The sequence below is a fragment of the Mycena indigotica genome (assembly GCF_014461135.1).
Source record: "Mycena indigotica strain 171206Taipei chromosome Unknown Mind.scaff0006, whole genome shotgun sequence".
Lineage (NCBI taxonomy): Eukaryota > Fungi > Basidiomycota > Agaricomycetes > Agaricales > Mycenaceae > Mycena > Mycena indigotica.
Genome location: NW_023503005.1, coordinates 4435006 through 4454464, shown reverse-complemented (window position 1 = coordinate 4454464; position 19459 = coordinate 4435006).

The following is a 19459-nucleotide window of genomic DNA, read 5'->3' as shown; positions in this document are numbered from 1 at the left end:
CTCGCAATCCAGCGGATATGGGATCATCGTGTGCCTGAGTTGGAGGAATATTGGGAGCCTGTGGTAAGTCGGTGCATTTGATCGCGGAACCACTGCTTAATGTTTCTCACCAGCCAAAGTTCCGAAAACTACTGGCCCATCTCAAGCAGCTGTGTCAATTTCAATTCAACGCGAGCGTGCCTGAACGGTTCGGACAACTTCCATTTCTTAGTGTTTTCAAGGACGACTATCGCGACCACATCAACCGTCTCAAAATATTGGCCCAAGGAATCATCGCGGACTGTCCCCAGCTCTATGACATTGCTATGTACTGCGAGCTGGGCTACCAAGCAGCGATATATTAGTCATACTGGGACGTTCCGCTGGGAGTAGATGGGAAGCCATACCTTACTCGACGATCTGACTTTACTCCCGCGCGGATGGTGCGACAGAAGCACCGTCAGATTACCTGAGAAAGCGAATTGTATATGACCATAATGCCTCTGGGAGCCGCGACGAAGAGGTCCAATAAACCATTGGGTACAAAGTAGGATATTTCGCAGTTTACGAGAAAGCCCAGAAATTATAAGCCTGTTTTTGAACTGGAGGTGGGAGGAACCCCGTCACATCTTGGTCACACAAATTCTTCTAAATGCGACGACCAGCATGCACTGTCATTGTCATTGCATATCGTTGGCCACTCAGCTTTTTACAAGTCTCCGCATTGGCTGCACCGCGCTGAAGATCATGAAATGATCAAGGCTCGCCCACACGTCAATGTGCAAGTACAAAGGCCTTGTTTTCGTTCCATCGACTCTTCCAACAACCCTTACTATGCAAATGCAACTCATCGGTGGTAACGAGTGCAGCAGACAACCAGCTCGATTTGAAGATATCGACGACGATGTGTTGGTTTACATTACCACTTTTGCCTTCCACCCACATCTGGAAAGGCGTGAACTTTCATTTGTCTCTCGGAGACTGCGATCTGTATTCATGCCTATCATCTTCCGCCATGTTCATTGGGCCCCAGTGCTTGAGGAGTTTCCATCGAAAGAGCTTTCCCCGTATATCAAGTGCGTGAGCCTCGCTAACACTACTTGCAGAAACTCACCAATGCGCAGGGTTCTGACCTTGAGCTCCCTTGGCACTTACCGGCAGCCACAGGAATTCAAGCATCAGGAGATTGCTGCTCACATTCGACGCATGATCCTGCAAATGCCTGTCACGGTTCGGGTCGGGCCGTCCGGGCCCGCATGGGCCCACATACCGCCGCCCCTTCGACAATCCCCCATTCCTTCAACCCCTTCCCTTCACCCCTGCGGCCCTACGCAGCGCCCATCCGATCTGCCCTGGGACCTGGCGCCCATCCAATCCATCCCTAATATCGTAGCATATAAAAACCGTACTTACAAGATGTAGTCGCTAGGCTAATATCGTCTATTCTCCGGGCGAATACCCATCTCTCGTGCTCCCAGACCCCTTCGAAGTCAGTTCCCCCGACGCCCCGATACGGCCCGAGCCCGACGTTGACAATGCCCTCGCTCACCACTTTCATTCTGGGCTCAGAAATCGAAGAAGGTATTTGGACAGAGCTTGTCGAGTCCCTTTCCGTGGCGCCACTGCCTCTGCGTCTCATTCTTGATTCACCGTGGGCGGCCGGAAAGAATGTGGGGCTCCCCTTCACCCTCGCCGACAACATGTCCCCCGTCCATATCCGGCACTTCAACTACCCCTTCCCCATGTACCGACCTATCATGGAGAAGCAAATCTCCCGCCGCAACCCATATCTTCTTGAATTTGAAGCGCATAACCTCCGCCGTTTGTTCACTGCCTGCCAATCAACACTCGAAAGTATAGTAATGCCGAGCGAACATATCTTCGAAGCCTTCGACCATTCGCTCAACTGGAATCGGCTTGTCTCACTCCATTTACTTGGATTTTGGCCGGAACTGCTAGTATTCGATAATGATTCTGATGATGAATCCGACACTAAATCTTGCCACATGTCGCCCTCGATGGTCCTCGAGCCACCAGATCCTGAAATGTCTCCTCCAGCTCTATTAACACGTATCCTCGAGGCGCTTCCCAACCTTCGAATGCTGTCTCTGCAGATGTCAGCATCGAAACACAATTCTGAAGAGCCGACTCTCGTCATTTCACCTCAAAGTCCTTCCCCTCGCCGACCGAGTGAATTTCTGCCTAACCTCACCCATTTCGAGCTCGCATCATTGGCAAATAATGAGCGCCTCCTCGAATTTCTTCTGACCAAACTCCAAAACCTCTTCCTTACTCGGTACCCTCTTGAGGATAGTGGGATGGATATCAGGCAGCCAACTCTAGTTTGCGCTGAGCTGAAAGTCCTCTTTGATCGTGTCTCATTTCCTCATCTGACCAGCCTTACCATCTGGTATCGTGTAAACGAGCACGAGGACGTAATTGCAGAGAAGCTCTTTTTGGCTTCCCTCCCAATGAAGTTTCCATTTCTAGAGCGCGCGGAAATTCATTGCCTCTGGGATCATTACTCTCCTGTCCTGCAAGATCCATGGAATCCGGTGGTCAGTTTCACGGTCGGACGCTATGCTCTTCTCATTTCCAAACCTTAGCCTCTATTCCACGAGTTGGTTTCCAAACTACCCCATCTTCGACGTTTTTATCTCAATGTCGATCACCCCGACCATCATGGGGTTCCGCCTTTCACCGAACGTAGAAATCGGGGCTTCGAACCGCATATCGAGCGCCTCAAGCAGATCGCCCAGGAAATTATTGCTGCGTGTCAATCACGGTCTCTAAAAGGAGATGTCAATGTACCGTAGACTGGGGAGGGAGTTTCGACACTATTGGGAAAGATGGGAGGTGGTCTGGCGCAACAATGGCTCGTTTGACTTGGAACCCATTTATGAATCTCTGCCAAGAGGATAGGCGGCATTGCCTATTCTGTAGATCACTTTATAGTCTTTGCTCGTCTTCCTGCTCGCTTTTAGAGCTCCGCCAACTACTTTTGTACTGAGGAGTCTTCGAAACCACTGAGTAACTTGAATGAGCCCATCACATGACCACTCGTCCCTGTTTGCTAACTTGATTCTTGACCCGTTGTCGGGGCTCACTCTCTACTTTGCGAAGAACTGCGACCGCACTCTCACACAAACTCATTTGACGCCGTTTGCTCAGATAACGTCATGCAACCCATCGACACTATCAGAGGCACCTTGTTCTGCCCTTGAATTTCTATCCACGAATGCACCCACACTGTCATAGTGAGCTCTTGTCTTGTCTACCACTACGAAATATGGGCATTGCTCGTACCAGCAAGCCTGGTAGCCTGGATGGCACTCAACATTCTTCGCCAGCGCAGGCAAAGCCGCAAAATGTGTTTGGAAGACCTCAGTGACGACGTGCTTCTATCGATTTCCTCGCACCTTTGGCAAGATGATCGTCTGGCTGCATCCCAAGTATCGCGTAGATTTCGACGTGTCCTTGTGCCAGTTGTCTTTCACAATGTTGAATGGCGGCCATCTCGTCACGTCTTTCCACCCAAACAAATCTGGCCACACATCCGGTGTGTTTGAGTTTTCAGCTGAAGATAATTCCATTCCCTGACTGTCGCTCAGCTCGCTCCGTTTAAATGGCTATTTGGAGAAACAGAATGAATATGGACGACCCACATTGAACCAAGCCAAGTACGACACCATCTTGACACAACTCCAAGAACACCTTCCACACGTACCGTCCATACGAACCTTCATATTTGGCAAAAATATGCTCAGCGGAGTCTCGCCTGAGCTTCTTCAAGCCATCTCGAAGACGCCATCACTTTCTCGACTTGAAATTGATGCTGGATGGCTTGACCAGCGCTATCTATTCACCTCAAGCACAATATTCCCGACCTTGTGATTTGTTCGCTACTCGCATGCATTCACCTCTCAGCGAGCGGACATTGCACGGCAACCTCCCAGTGTTCTTCAAAACGAGTCGAATAACTTGTGCTGGCTTCTACGTGGGTGCCACTCTACACTGGAAGGGATTGTACTGCCTGGGGAGCTGCTCACACGAGTATTCGACCTCAGTTTCTCGTGGGAATCTCTTCGAGAACTAGTTGTCACGGGGTTCTGGCCGAAGGAGTTGGAGGCGGAACGAACAGAGATATTGCAAGTTCTGGAAGTGATGCCCAATCTCCGCTTACTGCGATTGAATATACCCCCTCATCTCGATGACCCTTCTCATGCCACAATCATAAATGCGACTTCCCGACCTCGGAACCCAGACACATTTCTCTCGAAACTCCGCGTTTTAGAGCTTGTTACTCCGGACGACGACGAAAACATCCTGACTTTCCTGCCCCCCACCCTCGAATGCGTCACAATCGCTATGTACCCACTACGCTATTTACGCAACGTGCAACAACGAATTCAACCGTGTTCGCGTCTACTTGAAATCTACAATCGTGGGCATTTCCCGGCACTAGAGGTCCTCGACATCATGTATAAAGTTGACTCAGTGGAGGACTTGGTTGCTGAGGATGCGCTTCTGCGAGCAATTCCGGAGAAACACCCCAATCTATATTCGCTCACCATTCAGCAACGTTGGGACCATTCCCTACCCGAGTTGAACGAATACTGGAACCCTGTGGCGAGTTCTTCCCAACCTCTATACCCCACTTATTATCCTTATCATCTGTTTTAGCCAAAGTTCCGTAACCTGCTGTCTCGCCTCAAACGGTTGCAAGGATTTCGATTCAACGCCAGCATGGAAGAGCGTTTTCGGCAGTTCCCATTCACCAATCCTCTGCGCGCCGATTTTCGCGAGCACATCGATAACCTCGAGGTGCTGGCGCAAGGAATCGCCATCGACTGTCCGTGGCTCGAGGAGATCGCCATGTACCGGGAATTTCGTGAGGATGTGGTTTACTATTGGTCATATTGGGATAATTTAAAAGTCACTGGAAAAGACGGGAAAACATCTCTTCAACGGCGCCAGCATTCGGTGCCGATGTTTTCTCCTCCTACGCGACACCTCCAAAGTGTTTAGAATGTTCACTTGTGTTTCTGTTGATTGATTTCTGTACTTGCGTCGTGACCTCAGACCTGATGATCATCTACAACCTGAGGAAGACAAACAAGAAACTCGAAACAGGACAAGGGCGTAGATGAACCACTCGCACCCACAAACGCTCCAAACCAGTTAAACAATGGCACCGAAGGGAAGAAAGCGCTTGACGCGGAGGGGGCAGACTGCGTATGCCGCCATATCGCCCAGTCCGGTTTGAAGACCTCAACGATGACATCCTCATTCATATCACAAACTTCGCGCTACATGCCGACCTGCCAAGAGGTGGCAGATTCGTCAGTTTCTCATACGCGCAATCACACGTAAAAGTGATCGCAACAGCGACCGACGGTGATCGATGCAGCCAGGGCTGGTCGGGCATGCGTCCGAAATCAATGATGCAACAGCGTGACAAGTTTGTGACCCTGATCAATTACCTTGAGTGAACGAGAGAGCAGGATTTGAGTGGCAGAAAAAAGGTATATGCTACTTGTTAAAGAGTTAGTGTGTTAAGTGCCGTGTCGACCAGAGGGACGGAGACGGAGACGGAGACGGAGTCGAAGTCGGAAACGGAATCGAAGTCGTAGAGCACTTGGGGCGGAACACCACAGAAGGATGTTTGGGTGACCGGGGCTTCCAGTTGACCAAGACAAGACAAGAAGGGAAGAGCGGAGTCGAGACGACGCTGGGAGATAGAGACCAGCAACGTTAATTTACAAACTGAAGTACGTGATAATACATCAAAGTATTTATAGTACGAGAAGTAACGGAAACGGAATAAGGTATAACAAAGTAAGTAACAAGATTAGAACAAAGTCAAGTAAAGTAGAAGAGGAGTTGCATATGAGGAACAAGGCATAGATGATTGCATAGATCATAAGTCAGAGTAATTGGAAACGCTCAGTAAATCTTCATTGCGTAAAAACCAAATACCAGAGACGGATATCGGAGACGGATGCCGGAGTCAGCACGGATATAACAGTATCCCCCTCTTGCGTTTCTTGCCCACAAGAAACAGGAGCAATGGTCGTAGAGGTAGGAGTCGGAATCAGAGAGAGTCGGAGTCAGAGTTGGACTTGTGAAAATTTTTTGAGTCAAAGGCCGGAAAGGCCGAGATCACCGAGGAAGCCGGTGAGAACGTGATAATAGTAAGGAGGACGAAAAAGGAAAGGGGTGACAAGAAGCACGTCACCAATTGACATCAATCTTTTCATCTTTACCCACACCCACCATGTCGCCAAAAAACGCCACTCCAAGAAGAACCCCAAGAACCTGTTCGAGTCTGAGGTGGAGCGGGTAGACGATCTGTCGGAGACGGAAAGGGTTGAAGGCTGGGTTGGGGGAACGGATAGGAACCCCTTGGCTGACGCGTTACCGTCGGGTAATAACCGACGCGTAGACATGCGGAGGGAGTTGGAGGAGTTGGAGCGCAGGGCGCAAGAGTTGCGCGCGCGACTGGCGGAAACGGCTCCGCGAGCACCGTCACCGGGTGGTCGGTCGGAGTCGTATGATCCTGACGACCCGGTCGACAACGAGCCGATCAACGAGGAGGAGTCGGAGCACGGGTCCGCGGTGGCTCCGATGGTGTGGACACCAGCAGATCACGACGCGCTGCTAGCGATGGCAGCAGAACAACAGCGGTGTCGCGAAATCGACCAGCAGGCGGCTCTGAACCAACGCCAGAGAGCCGAGGCCGAGGACAAGAAAAGAGAGGCCGAGAAAGCCGAAGACAAGAAACGACGGCGCCAAGCCCAAGCCGAAAAGGCCAGAGAGCGAGTCAACGCACGCCGTGAGCGCGGACTCGCGCCGCTGACGCGTGCCGAGGAAGCCGAGGCGAATGCCCGAGTCGGTCGCCGAGTCACGAGGCGTATCGATTCGCCCGTGGAGCCCGATTCGGCTGATGTCGCCGAGAAGGTGGCGGATAAACCCGAAGCCGCCGAGAACGCCGACAAGGCCCAGACCGATAGGTCAGGTGCAGAAGACGTCGGGGACGAAAGTAAGTGCGAAATTTGACTTTAGAATATAAACCTAACCCGTTTTGGCAGAGAAATGCGCCAAGTGTGTCAAGCTGGGCAAGGAGTGCGTTTGGAGCGAACCTAAGCCCAATACGACTTGGCACGGGAGGTTGTCTTGCGACAATTGCCGCAAGCTCAAGGTCCGCTGCGAGGACGGAAACCCCCCGCTGCGATTCCGCAAAGACAAGAAGGAGGCTGGGATGGTCAAGGAGAAGGGGAAGAAGAAGAAGGTTGCGGGGCCACGGATTGTGGTGCCCAGGGTGGTTGAGAGGAAGGCTCCTGCCGGAGTCGCCAACGGAGACGCCAGCGGAGACGCCAGGTCCAACGCTCAGCAACGCGGGGATTGCCGCCATGATGGCCAATCTGCTGATGCGTCAGCGAACTGATCACCGGCAACTCAACCGCGTGATCATGGGGCTGCAGAACCTTGGTCGCGAGTTGCGCTTCAACGTCGGCGCGATCAACTCGTCGACTACACCCGAGCAACTGGACGAGCGTCTACAGGGAATCGACAAGACCCTGAAGCACTGGGATGTCTTCATCCAACGAGAGGGTCAGAAATGTCGGGATGCGGATCAGTCGGAGTCGGAGGATGCTGAGGGCGAGCCGTACGAGGAAGAGCAGGAGGAGCAAGAAGAGGTCGAAGAGGATGACGCGATGGATGTGGACGAGGAGCCCCCGGCGAAGGTTGACAAAGGGAAGAGAAGAGCCGAGTAGCGGAGACGGAGACACCTCGGAGACGGAAACGAAAAACGACGAAGATTAGAGTCGTTATGTAAGATAGAATAGTAAATTTCCTTATCTCGATAATCCGGAACGGAGTGAGAGTGATTCGAGTAACGTTAATCCAACTTAGGCTTGTTGGGGTATTGACGATGGAAGGATTCGATATACTCTTCAGCTTCCAAGTCAGGTGCACCAACCCAAGTGAATTGTTCATCAGTGTTCTCATAACCAAGCCATTCGACCAGGTAGCGGAGTCGAGCCGGACCCTTGAAACGGCGATCAATCTTAGAGTCAACGATTTGTTTGATTTCGAAATGTTCTTCTCCATCGACTTCAATTGCCGCAGGTGGTGGCTCTTCGACCAGGGAATTTGTTGGGTGTGTGGATTTCGATTTGGGAAACGTGAAAGACGGGATGAACTTGAGAAAGGGATTTCGGGAGATGGACTTGATAGGACGCAGCACTGGGCTTTCCGATGATCTCGAAGGGACCAAAATGCGTTTCCGAGAACTTCGGAGTCGGACGCTTGGTCTTGATGTACTTGGTCGAGATAAAGACTTCATCACCAATAGACGGAGACGGATCCGGAATGCGTTTCCGGTCCGCAGTCTCTTTGTATTGCTCCTGAGCGTACATTGATCTGTTCCTTGAGGAACTCATGCAGCTCTTGGAGATCGACGACGTAGTCCTTAGCATAAACATTAGCCACATCACGCTCTGGATGAATCGTAATAGAGGGATCGTAGCCTTTGTTCGCGAAGAAGGGTGAAATGCCAGTAGAAGCGTTAGGAGCATTATTGAGTGCGAACTCTGCGATCGGCAGTAACTCGTGCCAATCATCCTGTTGGTAAGAACAATAGATGCGAATATATTGCTCAACAGTTTGGTTCATGCGCTCCGTTTGCCCATCAGCTGAAGGATGATAGCCCGAAGTGTAATGGAGTTCCATGTTGAGTAGTTCTCCAAGGGAACGGAAGAAAGAGGACACGAATTCCTTTCCGCGGTCAGAAGTGACGTGGGATGGGACTCCGTGTTTCGAGAAGACGTGAATGAGGAAAAGTCGAGCGAGCTCCGGAGACGAAATGTGAGTGTCGCACGGAATCAAAATGACCTGTTTTGAGGCACGATCAACGATGACTAGAATAGTATCGAATTCACCGGATGTGGGGAGCTGCTCAATGAAGTCCATAGAGATAGAATCCCAAGGACGGAGAGGAACGGGGTGTCAGGAACAGGGCCGGCCCGGGCCCACGTGACGGTCTCCTGCCAGTCTGACAAGTGTGGGAAAGATGGTTCAACCCCCATAGCTGGTGGTCGGCAACCAGGCAGCGTAGATGGTGCCACTGCTGCAATAGAGAGCAGGGTAGGGACAACTCGGGGCAACTCGAGACGCCCCGCTGTCACATTGTGTGACAGCGGTGTCACAGGATACGAGTAGTCGTCTAGAGTGTCCTACCCCTGCGGACAGGAACGAGTCCATAGCCAAAGAGTGCTGCCTAGTAGAGTCGGTGCCCAAGACATAGGGCAAGGCATAGGCTGGGCCAGTTGAACAAGCCGTTCGGGCGGGGCGTGACGTAACGCGGTCACGCCCGATGGTTCGGGGGGTCGAGGGGAGTCGCCCCGCAACAGGGGCTGCGGGCCCGAGACCCCTGGAGCGCTTGAGAAGGGTTGCCAGTCCAAGGGGCGACATATCTCCTTTCCTGGAGCAACGAGTAGCTGTGGCTCCTAGACACCGCGTGACGGCGCGGTGTGACGCGTGACATGCGGGCCCGATCGGGCCCGCACCCTCCCATCGCCCCGTACCAGGGGAACCCAGAGCTTGAGGCCAGAGAGCAGGAAGAAGTGGCTAGGACAAGGGTGAACATAAGAGACAAGAGCCTGAGCTGTCCAGCCCAACCAAGGGCTCAGGTCAATGAGGCAAGCTAGCCTGGGTGTTGGAAGTCGTCTAGACGCCCCTTTCCCAGGGGTATGGTTGCAGCAACCCCCCTCTAGGGGACCAGGCCGGAGTAGGGTTCAAAGGAAGAGACTTCAATGCTAAACCTAAGGTACAGGAGTAATACTCTAGTCTTTATATACTGTGGGCGCTAGGGGCCGATCGGGCCCGCTGAGGGTCGATCAGAAGGGAGCAGGGGATGTCTCTGGTCGTCCCTGGTCGCTCCGCTAGGAGCCCAGGGACCATTCCTCTGGAAAGGAGCCATGCCAATGTCGACACTAAGGAGTGTTTGACAATGCAACAGTAAGGAGCTCCCTCCTGGACCCTGTGGTTGTCTAGGGCCGATTGGGCCCGCTGTCAAGGGCGTCCGGCGGCGCATCATGATCCCTGATGGCGGGTCATGATGGCTTGATGGCTGACTAAAGCGCGATCCGTGATTATGTCCCTTCTCTGGGATATTAGTGTTGTTGCTCATTGCTTTGAGCTTGTGAATTATGAGGGCTTGTCAAGCCCTAGGGCTCTAAGGGTGGTGAGGGTCCGATGGGCCGTATAGGGCCCGTTGGCCCGACCCGAACCCTGACATCACCCCCCCACTAGGCGAAACTCGTCCCGAGTTTTATCGTCCGATTTCCGTATTCAATTCCGAATTGTTGAGAAAAAAATTTCGTCATTCGCATGTAGATGCCTTCTCGTCGAAGGGCTTAGTCGATTCCTCTCTCGCGTCCAGGCCCCAGTCGCGTCCTCCCAAAGGATGATCAGACATCCTGACGCTCTCCTGGGTCTCCCCCGTTCCCCGTTCCTGGCCGAAGCGGAGGTGGTCGTACACCCCATCCGGTCCAGGCGCTGCGCCTAACCTCCCAGCACTCCTCCCCATCGCCTGTTGCCCCAGGCGCGCCTTTGCGAGGGATGATCGGACATCCAGACGCTTCTGAGTCTCCCCCATTTCTCCCGTTCCTAGCCGCAGAGGGGACGATCGGACATCCCTTGCGGGCCAGGCGCTACTCCTAACCTCCTAGCACTCCTCCCCTACGCCTTGTGTCGAGTTGGGCTCGGCGACGGCTCGACGCGTCGTTCTCGGTCACGTGCTTCCCACGTGTGCGTTCCTCCTACTGGGGCGCATGTTCCCTGTCGTCACGTGCTGCGTGCTACGGGCCCGCGATGGCCCGACACCAGCGCCGGAGCGGACGGGCCGGGTCTTATCCGTGACATCGCCCCCTCCCTTGGAACGACTCATCTCGAGTCGGCGTGGCTCGGTCGCCCCGGTTTCTCGGGGTGTTTTGTTGTTCACATTTTCCGAACACTGGCTTCTAGTTGCATGCTGAGCACCGGCTGCGCGTTTTTAGACCATTCGTAGCTTCTCCCGTTTGCGTGATGTCAGCCCGGTCCGGTCCAGTGCGTCCGCGCGTTTGCCATGTTCAGTCTCGTTGCCAGTCGAAGCCCAGAGGCGATGGGGTCATTATGACGACGCCTAGCCATCCCTCTGTCCAGCCTCCAGTTTTGGGGTGTTATTGCCCCCGGTTTTCGCCGCCATTGTGCAGCTACACCCCGTTCCAGGGGTCATCGTTGTTTTTTCGTATATGCAGATTTGGCCCGTCAGTTCGTCGGGGCCCGTCAGGCTGATTCGGGCCGATGTGGGCCGAATCGGGCCGATTCAGGTCATCGATCCCATCATCTTAGTCGTATGAGGGTTTGAACATCAATTCGCATGGTTTTGGGTTTGTCTGGTTGAAGGCCAGCACCTTTGAACGAAATTTCCCACGGTTGGGAAAGGGGTGACGTTCGGGCGCACGGGACGGGTCTCTTGCTAGTGAAAAGAGCCTGGGTCTGCTTCTTCCCCCAGCGCTCCCAGAGTGGTTTTCCACTCTCCTTGGCTGCTATAGAGGTGGGGACGGACTCAACGTTTCCCGTGCCTCAAGCGCCGTTCACCGGAGTGGACGCCCCATGGCAGACAGAAGTTGCGGCCCAGAAGTCGACATCTGGGGGAGCCGATATTCCTTACCTCGGCGCCAGGGTACGAGAATTCGAAAGAAGAGGGTATAGGGAAAGAATTTGCCGAGTAGGGGCGAAAGAAACAAAGGTTTGTGTTCGGACCAACGGGTTATCGGGCCCGTAGATTGACAGGCCAGACTTCGAGTCGGGCCGCGCAAGGTCTCCTAAGAACGCACACCAAGAACAAAACAGACGGATTGTCGGGCCCGCGAGTATGGCGAGCGGGGTAGATTTGAACCGAAAGGGCCCGTTAATTCGGTCCCTTGTCGTTGTCGGTGATCGAAGGTTCGAATCGGGTCGTTTCGTCGTTGTTAGGCGCAGAAGGTATTGAAGAACTCCTTAACCGGAGTGAACAAGTGGAGCAGGTTTTGACCTGTTCCCAGGAGTTTTAACGCGAAGGGGCGGACTCCTCAACCCATAAGACGAATGGAGCAAAAGTTGTTGGCTCCCAGGAGTTTCAAGACGAAAGGGATAACTCCTCAACCCATTGGACAAAGTGCCGACACATAGAGTGGTCGTTCAGCACAGAAAGGATGCTCCAAGAACTTGAGCTTTCCAGAGAGCGCCCCACACTTGAAAGAAGGACAGTAAAGGAGGTTTAGCATTCTGTCAGGAACAGGGCCGGCCCGGGCCCACGTGACGGTCTCCTGCCAGTCTGACAAGTGTGGGAAAGATGGTTCAACCCCCATAGCTGGTGGTCGGCAACCAGGCAGCGTAGATGGTGCCACTGCTGCAATAGAGAGCAGGGTAGGGACAACTCGGGGCAACTCGAGACGCCCCGCTGTCACATTGTGTGACAGCGGTGTCACAGGATACGAGTAGTCGTCTAGAGTGTCCTACCCCTGCGGACAGGAACGAGTCCATAGCCAAAGAGTGCTGCCTAGTAGAGTCGGTGCCCAAGACATAGGGCAAGGCATAGGCTGGGCCAGTTGAACAAGCCGTTCGGGCGGGGCGTGACGTAACGCGGTCACGCCCGATGGTTCGGGGGGTCGAGGGGAGTCGCCCCGCAACAGGGGCTGCGGGCCCGAGACCCCTGGAGCGCTTGAGAAGGGTTGCCAGTCCAAGGGGCGACATATCTCCTTTCCTGGAGCAACGAGTAGCTGTGGCTCCTAGACACCGCGTGACGGCGCGGTGTGACGCGTGACATGCGGGCCCGATCGGGCCCGCACCCTCCCATCGCCCCCGTACCAGGGGAACCCAGAGCTTGAGGCCAGAGAGCAGGAAGAAGTGGCTAGGACAAGGGTGAACATAAGAGACAAGAGCCTGAGCTGTCCAGCCCAACCAAGGGCTCAGGTCAATGAGGCAAGCTAGCCTGGGTGTTGGAAGTCGTCTAGACGCCCCTTTCCCGGGGTATGGTTGCAGCAACCCCGCTCTAGGGGACCAGGCCGGAGTAGGGTTCAAAGGAAGAGACTTCAATGCTAAACCTAAGGTACAGGAGTAATACTCTAGTCTTTATATACTGTGGGCGCTAGGGGCCGATCGGGCCCGCTGAGGGTCGATCAGAAGGGAGCAGGGGATGTCTCTGGTCGTCCCTGGTCGCTCCGCTAGGAGCCCAGGGACCATTCCTCTGGAAAGGAGCCATGCCAATGTCGACACTAAGGAGTGTTTGACAATGCAACAGTAAGGAGCTCCCTCCTGGACCCTGTGGTTGTCTAGGGCCGATTGGGCCCGCTGTCAAGGGCGTCCGGCGGCGCATCATGATCCCTGATGGCGGGTCATGATGGCTTGATGGCTGACTAAAGCGCGATCCGTGATTATGTCCCTTCTCTGGGATATTAGTGTTGTTGCTCATTGCTTTGAGCTTGTGAATTATGAGGGCTTGTCAAGCCCTAGGGCTCTAAGGGTGGTGAGGGTCCGATGGGCCGTATAGGGCCCGTTGGCCCGACCCGAACCCTGACACGGGGAGAGGCTTCAGCAGACCATAAGGTCGATGCCTTGGCTTCTTGTTGCGCTTGCACGTGATACAAGATGCACAGTAGTCCTTGACGAAGGTTCTGAGTTCTGGCCAAGTGTGTTCGCGTCGGACAAGAGCGAGAGTACGATTTTGGCCAAAGTGACCGGAGAGGATATGGTCGTGATGGTGTCGGAGTACAGTAAGTCGCAACTCCGGAGACGTACCGGAGACGAGTGGTACCCAGATTCGATCGTCATAGCGTAAAAGACCAGTGTCATCGAGTTTCCAGCGCGATGAGTTGCCAGATTTCGCGGCGGAAAGGCCGGAGACGGCAGCGGGATCGTCATTGATATGAGCGCGGATGTCGTCGTGAAGCTTCTTGACATCCAGAATGACGGAGGCACGAAGCACAGGTTCTTCAAGGAAGGTAGCGCGGAGAGAGGCGTTGAGTTGTTCAGACGTGAAAATAGGGCGAAAATTTTGCGGATTCAATTTTCCATAGGACTTATCCCCCTCTTTTGGGTAGACGTCCCATCGTCTAGTTAACGCATCAGGCTTACCCCCAAGTTTACCTGGGCGGAATCGGATTGTCATGTTGAAACGACAAAGATACTCGGACCAGCGGACCTGGCGCCGAAGTTAGAACCTTGGTAGTAGAGAAATACTCAAGGTTCTTATGATCGGTGACCACATCGACCGGAATCGGGGCGCCTTCAAGATATTGACGCCAGTGAGTAAACGCATCGAAGATAGCGAGTAATTCCTTATCGTGTGTGTCATAGTTGAGCTCTGATGGCCCCAGAGAGCGACTCCGGAAGGCCACAGGATGGATTTCACCATCATCGCCGGAGACGGAAAGGATAGCGGCGATAGCATAGTCGGAGGCGTCCGTTTCTAGGGTGATTTGGCGGTCTGGGACCCAGTGATGAAGGATCGGAGCCTCGACAAAGGCCTTCTTGAGGTAATTGAAAGCCTCTTGACACTCAGTGGACCAGTTCCAGCGGACGTTGGCACGAGTGAGACGAGTGAGCGGAATCGTGATGTCGGAGTAGTTGAAGATAAAACGTCGATAGAAGTTACAGAAACCGAGGAAGGATTGAATATCCTTAACCTTTCTAGGCGTAGGCCAGTCCGTGATCGCGGAGACCTTCTCCGGAGACATGCGAAAGCCGTCAGGGGAGAGAATGTAGCCCAGATACTCGGTAGTCGTGACGCCAAATTCGCACTTTGGCAACTTACAGTAGAGTCCGGCCGGGAGACGCCGTAGGACTTCCCAAACATGCTCGACATGCTTCGACTTGTCGTCTGAATAGACTAGGATGTCGTCAAGATAGACGATAACTGTAACATCCAGTAAGTCGGCGAAAAGACTATTGAGAAATCTTTGAAACGCAGCAGGAGCATTGGTAAGACCTTCAGGTACAACCCTGAACTCATAAGAGCCGTAGCGAGTGCGGAATGCCGTTTTTGGTTCGTCTCCGGGTGCGATGCGGAGAAGATGATAGGCATGGCGCAGATCGAGTTTTGTATAGATACGTGCCTTTCCCGGTGCGTCAAGCAAGTCCGAGATCAGCGGAAGCGGGTAGCGGTCCTTCTTCGTGATACGATTGAGTCCGCGATAGTCAACACAAAGGCGAAGGCTGCCATCTTTCTTCTTAGCGAAGAGAATAGGCGCGCCATGACTAGAGCGCGAAGGGTAAATGAACCCGGAGCGGAGATTCTCGTCGATGAACTTGCGGAGAGCTTCCAGCTCGTTCTGGGACAGAGAATAGACGTGTCCGATGGGTGGTTCTTCACCATCAACGGTCTCGATCTTGAGATCAAACTCGCGATGGGGCGGAAGGTTGAAGGCTTCCGTTTCCGAGAACACATCGGCATAGTCTTGGTACTCGGGTGGGAGACGATTAACCTCAGGCTCGGCTTGAGCTGCTCGAGCAAAGGCTTCGTCAGAAGGAACTGCACGAAGAGTGTATTGATACGTATCTTTATCCGCAATAATACAGCGATAAGCCGCAGCAGAAACAAGAGAGATTTGGGGCGCGACAAGAGGAGTCTTGCGCGTGAGAGTTATGGCCGGAGACGGAGTGTCAACCGGAGACGGATCGTCCAATACAGGACCAAGATTTGTTGGCGAAGGGGGCGATATAGGAGCAACCAGAGAGGGCGGAATTGATTCCGATTCCGGAGTGTCCTCGCTCGTAGAGGAGCTGATCGCAACAGGAGCAGGCGTGATAGTAGCCAGTTTTGTCGACAAAGACTCCCTAGACGTGTTGGAACGGAAAGAGACGGTGGCTTCAGACCAGTTAATCAACGGATTAAAGCGGTTGAGCCAACTATATCCAAGAACCATTTCGCAAGGAGAGTCCAGATGGGTAACATAGAATTCCACAAGGTGGACTTCGCCAGACGGAAAGCGGATGAGAAGGCGGATTTGTTGGTTGATGGTTGATGAGGAGCCGTCGAGGTACCGTAGCTTGACAGGCGAAACAGCATAGGGCAAAAGATTCTTCATTTTACAGATAGAGGCAGATATAAAACAATGAGATGATCCAGAGTCGATAAGAGTCCTCAAGCGGGAGTTGAATCCCGCCGCTATGCGTTGTACGACGGAAAGAGTTGGGGTTGAACCAGACTCTATTCCTGACAGGATCGAGTCCGGGACCCCCGGAGACGGGACGAGAGCGGAAACGTGAAGATCGAGAAAAAGGGCGTGAGAAGAAAGAGCGGACGCGTTGAGACGTACCTCCGGTAGCAACCTGGAGTCAACGCGGCTCGGTTCGGCTGCAAGAGGGACCGAGTCGCTGACTATTTTTTTGACTCAGTGTTGTCGACCGGAGTGGCGACCGCCGGAGACGCAGCCACCGGAGTGATGGTAGTGGCGCGTGCGTCCAACATAGCCTTCTTCTTTCGACACTCGTTGGCCATATGCCCAGACTTGCCACAGAAGAGGCAAAGCTTGTTCTTGATTCTGAACTCGCGTATTTCTGGCTTCAACTTCCCATCAGGACCAAGAAGGGAAGCGTGCGCTTTGGCTGTCTTCGTCTTGTCGTTATTGTTGGAAGACGACGAGGAAGCCTGTTGCTGAGAGCTGTTGGAGCCCTTGTTGCCAGAATTGAATTACCACCGGAGACGTTTTCGTTTCCGGAGTTGTTGCCAGAGGAGCCAGAAGAGCCAGACGATTTTTTCGAAGAGGAGTCCTTTTTAGAACCCCCAGACCCAGAATTCGAGCCACCGGAATGGCCACCGGAATGGCCAGAGCCCGAACCAGAACCAGATCCACCACCATGAGAATCTCTTAACTCCCGCTCCCTCTGCTTCTCCGCTTCACGCTTCCAATACTTGCCGTCGATGAGACGGGCAGTTTGCTTGACTCCGTCCAGCGTATTAGCATAGACGTAGTGCATCATGTCGTCCTTGATACGTTTAGGAAGACCGGAATAGAAGGTGTGTCGGAGAGCGGAATCACCCCAATTGGTGATGAGAGCGAGGGTGTCGAATTGGATAATGTAAGTGGTGATCTTATCACCGGACTTCATCGTCACATTCCGGATTTTGTCCTCCGCGTCGCCAACCGGGTCCTGAGGACCAAAGTTGTCCTGGAGTTCCTTGATGAACAAAGGAAAATTGCCGTCCCAAGCCGGAATCGCAATAGCCTGGCCCTGATTCACACTGGGGGCACAGCCTACGGCGTTCCGGAACACGCGTTCCGGCCCCGTGGCTAACCCTGAAGTCACCGCTGACCTACCGCGGGCTCACGTCTGACCACTGGCGTTGCTCCAAAATATTACATATCATGAAAGAAAGGCCACGTTTAGGGCACGTTGACTGATCGTGTGCCTAACAACATCAGCAGGTGATTGATAGAGATCACCACACTGCATCTCTTCTTCGCACCACCATTAGCAACGCCAATCTGGGCCGACAGCCTTGTTCTCTGGTTCCTCTACCATAGTCCACAAGCTGCCGCTACTCCGGCGGCACCTCGGCCGAATTCTCGGGGTGCCTTGTCCAGCTGCGACCAAGGTGACCGCAGATCTGACTGTCGGTAACTTGTAAGACGGCCTGGGCGACGCACAGGACAGCCGCAACAGCCGGCGCCGCGGCTAGCGCTCATATTCAAACGGCTGGTTGTTCCCGCTGATATTTGCTCACCGAACCCTTGGCCAGAGACTCTGTGACTTTTCTCGAGACTGGGTATTGCCTGGGATGATGCTCTCCCATGTTCTCTCCTGCCCCTGCCGAGTGCTGTCTTCGCCGCGTCTCTACCGTTGGATTTCCTCCGCTTCCGTTCCGCCGCCAGCCTGACGATGGGCCGTGGCCTAGCCAACTGTGCATTTCCAGCCCGAGCAAGGACTGGGCGGCAGGACCTGGTGCAGCGCGCGGCATGTGATGTGGCCGCTTTAGGCTTGGAGGAGTGACGTAGGTAAGTATGTGCATCATACTACCTAAAACACATGCGCTAAGCATTTAAATGCAGTCAATAGCAAGACTGACCAAAAGAAGAATGGGCGTTGCGCGCCAACGATCGCGCTGTCTCCCTCAAAACTCTCTGGAATCGGCGGCGCATACAATCTCTACCAGCATGCTTGCCTTCGCGGAGAACGCTGATGAGGGTGGATGACGGGTGGGGAGACCGGAGATGAGACCGACACTACACAACTAAAACTCAACAACAAAACAACAAATAGTCGTTCTGTCTGAGCGATAACCGTATAACACCGTTCCAAACGTCCAACAACCACCAATAACCGTCTCCTAATACGAGTGCAGAACCCTGGGAACAGAGCCTGTACACGGGTGTGCAAGGTTGTAGGGTAGATCGAATGAAATCTTGTTAAAGATTTGTTTTGTGGTTGTCCTTAAGCGTACTATCGACGAAATCCAGCAATAGGAAAGCACCAATACGATGCCCAGAACCGTTTATACTCGTTTGGATCAGGAACTAACTGCCTTAAACCCAAGGAGTCGTCTCAAGTCAGGAACTAACTGCCTTAAACTCTCGACCGCCAACCGAAAACCAAGTGTACGCCAACCGAAACTCTCTTATACGGCAACCGGAACCCTCAACTCTTTGATCACAACGCCTTTTTACTTGAATGAAAGAGCTAGCAGGATGATATTGACAAGCTAGATCCCCAGATGCACCTAGTAACGGGGGCAATCCGTGAATCGCTCAAATACAGGACAGAGATATAAATACTAAAACAGAAAATGATAAGATCAGGTAAATCGCCACAACAGAATGATGGTCCATGTGCATAATTTGTAAGGTATCGTTTCGCCATAAGGCCCAGAGTCGAAAATCCAGGTCTAGATGACCGGTAGCGTGTTTGGTGTCAATGACCTTTGTAAATCCTCCTTTATTGCGACCGTCTATGCGTTTTTTGTGAACGGTCCGCTAACCGTTGTTGTTATCGTCGTGTTGCTCCACTTCCTAGCTTTCCATCGATATCCATGACTTGAGGTTAACCGCCAGACACCGTTAGGCAAATCTCTTAACGAGATAATCGCAATCTGTTGTCGAGTTGTTCGGTTGGACGGTTGCGGGTTAAGGTCGCCGCGATCTGCAGCCAAGCCCTCGTTTCCACTGAGTCATGCCTCCCGTTTAACCGCACCTCCACATGTCCTTATCCTTGCGTAAGTTCCGAAACCGCGTTCCAATGCTGTCAGGGACTGATCCGTTCGAAGCCTGGTTGAACCTTCGTCGGAGCGTTCTGAGTTCGAGTCCCAGCGCGTGCCAGACCGAATATGCCTTTTAGTTTACACTCCCCTTTTGGTATATATATAGGATTGGATGGATCCTCTATGTTGGTTGGGCTCTGCTGTTGTTTTTGGTTGTTGTAAGAGTCGTTCTGAACGGCCAGTTGCTATCAACAA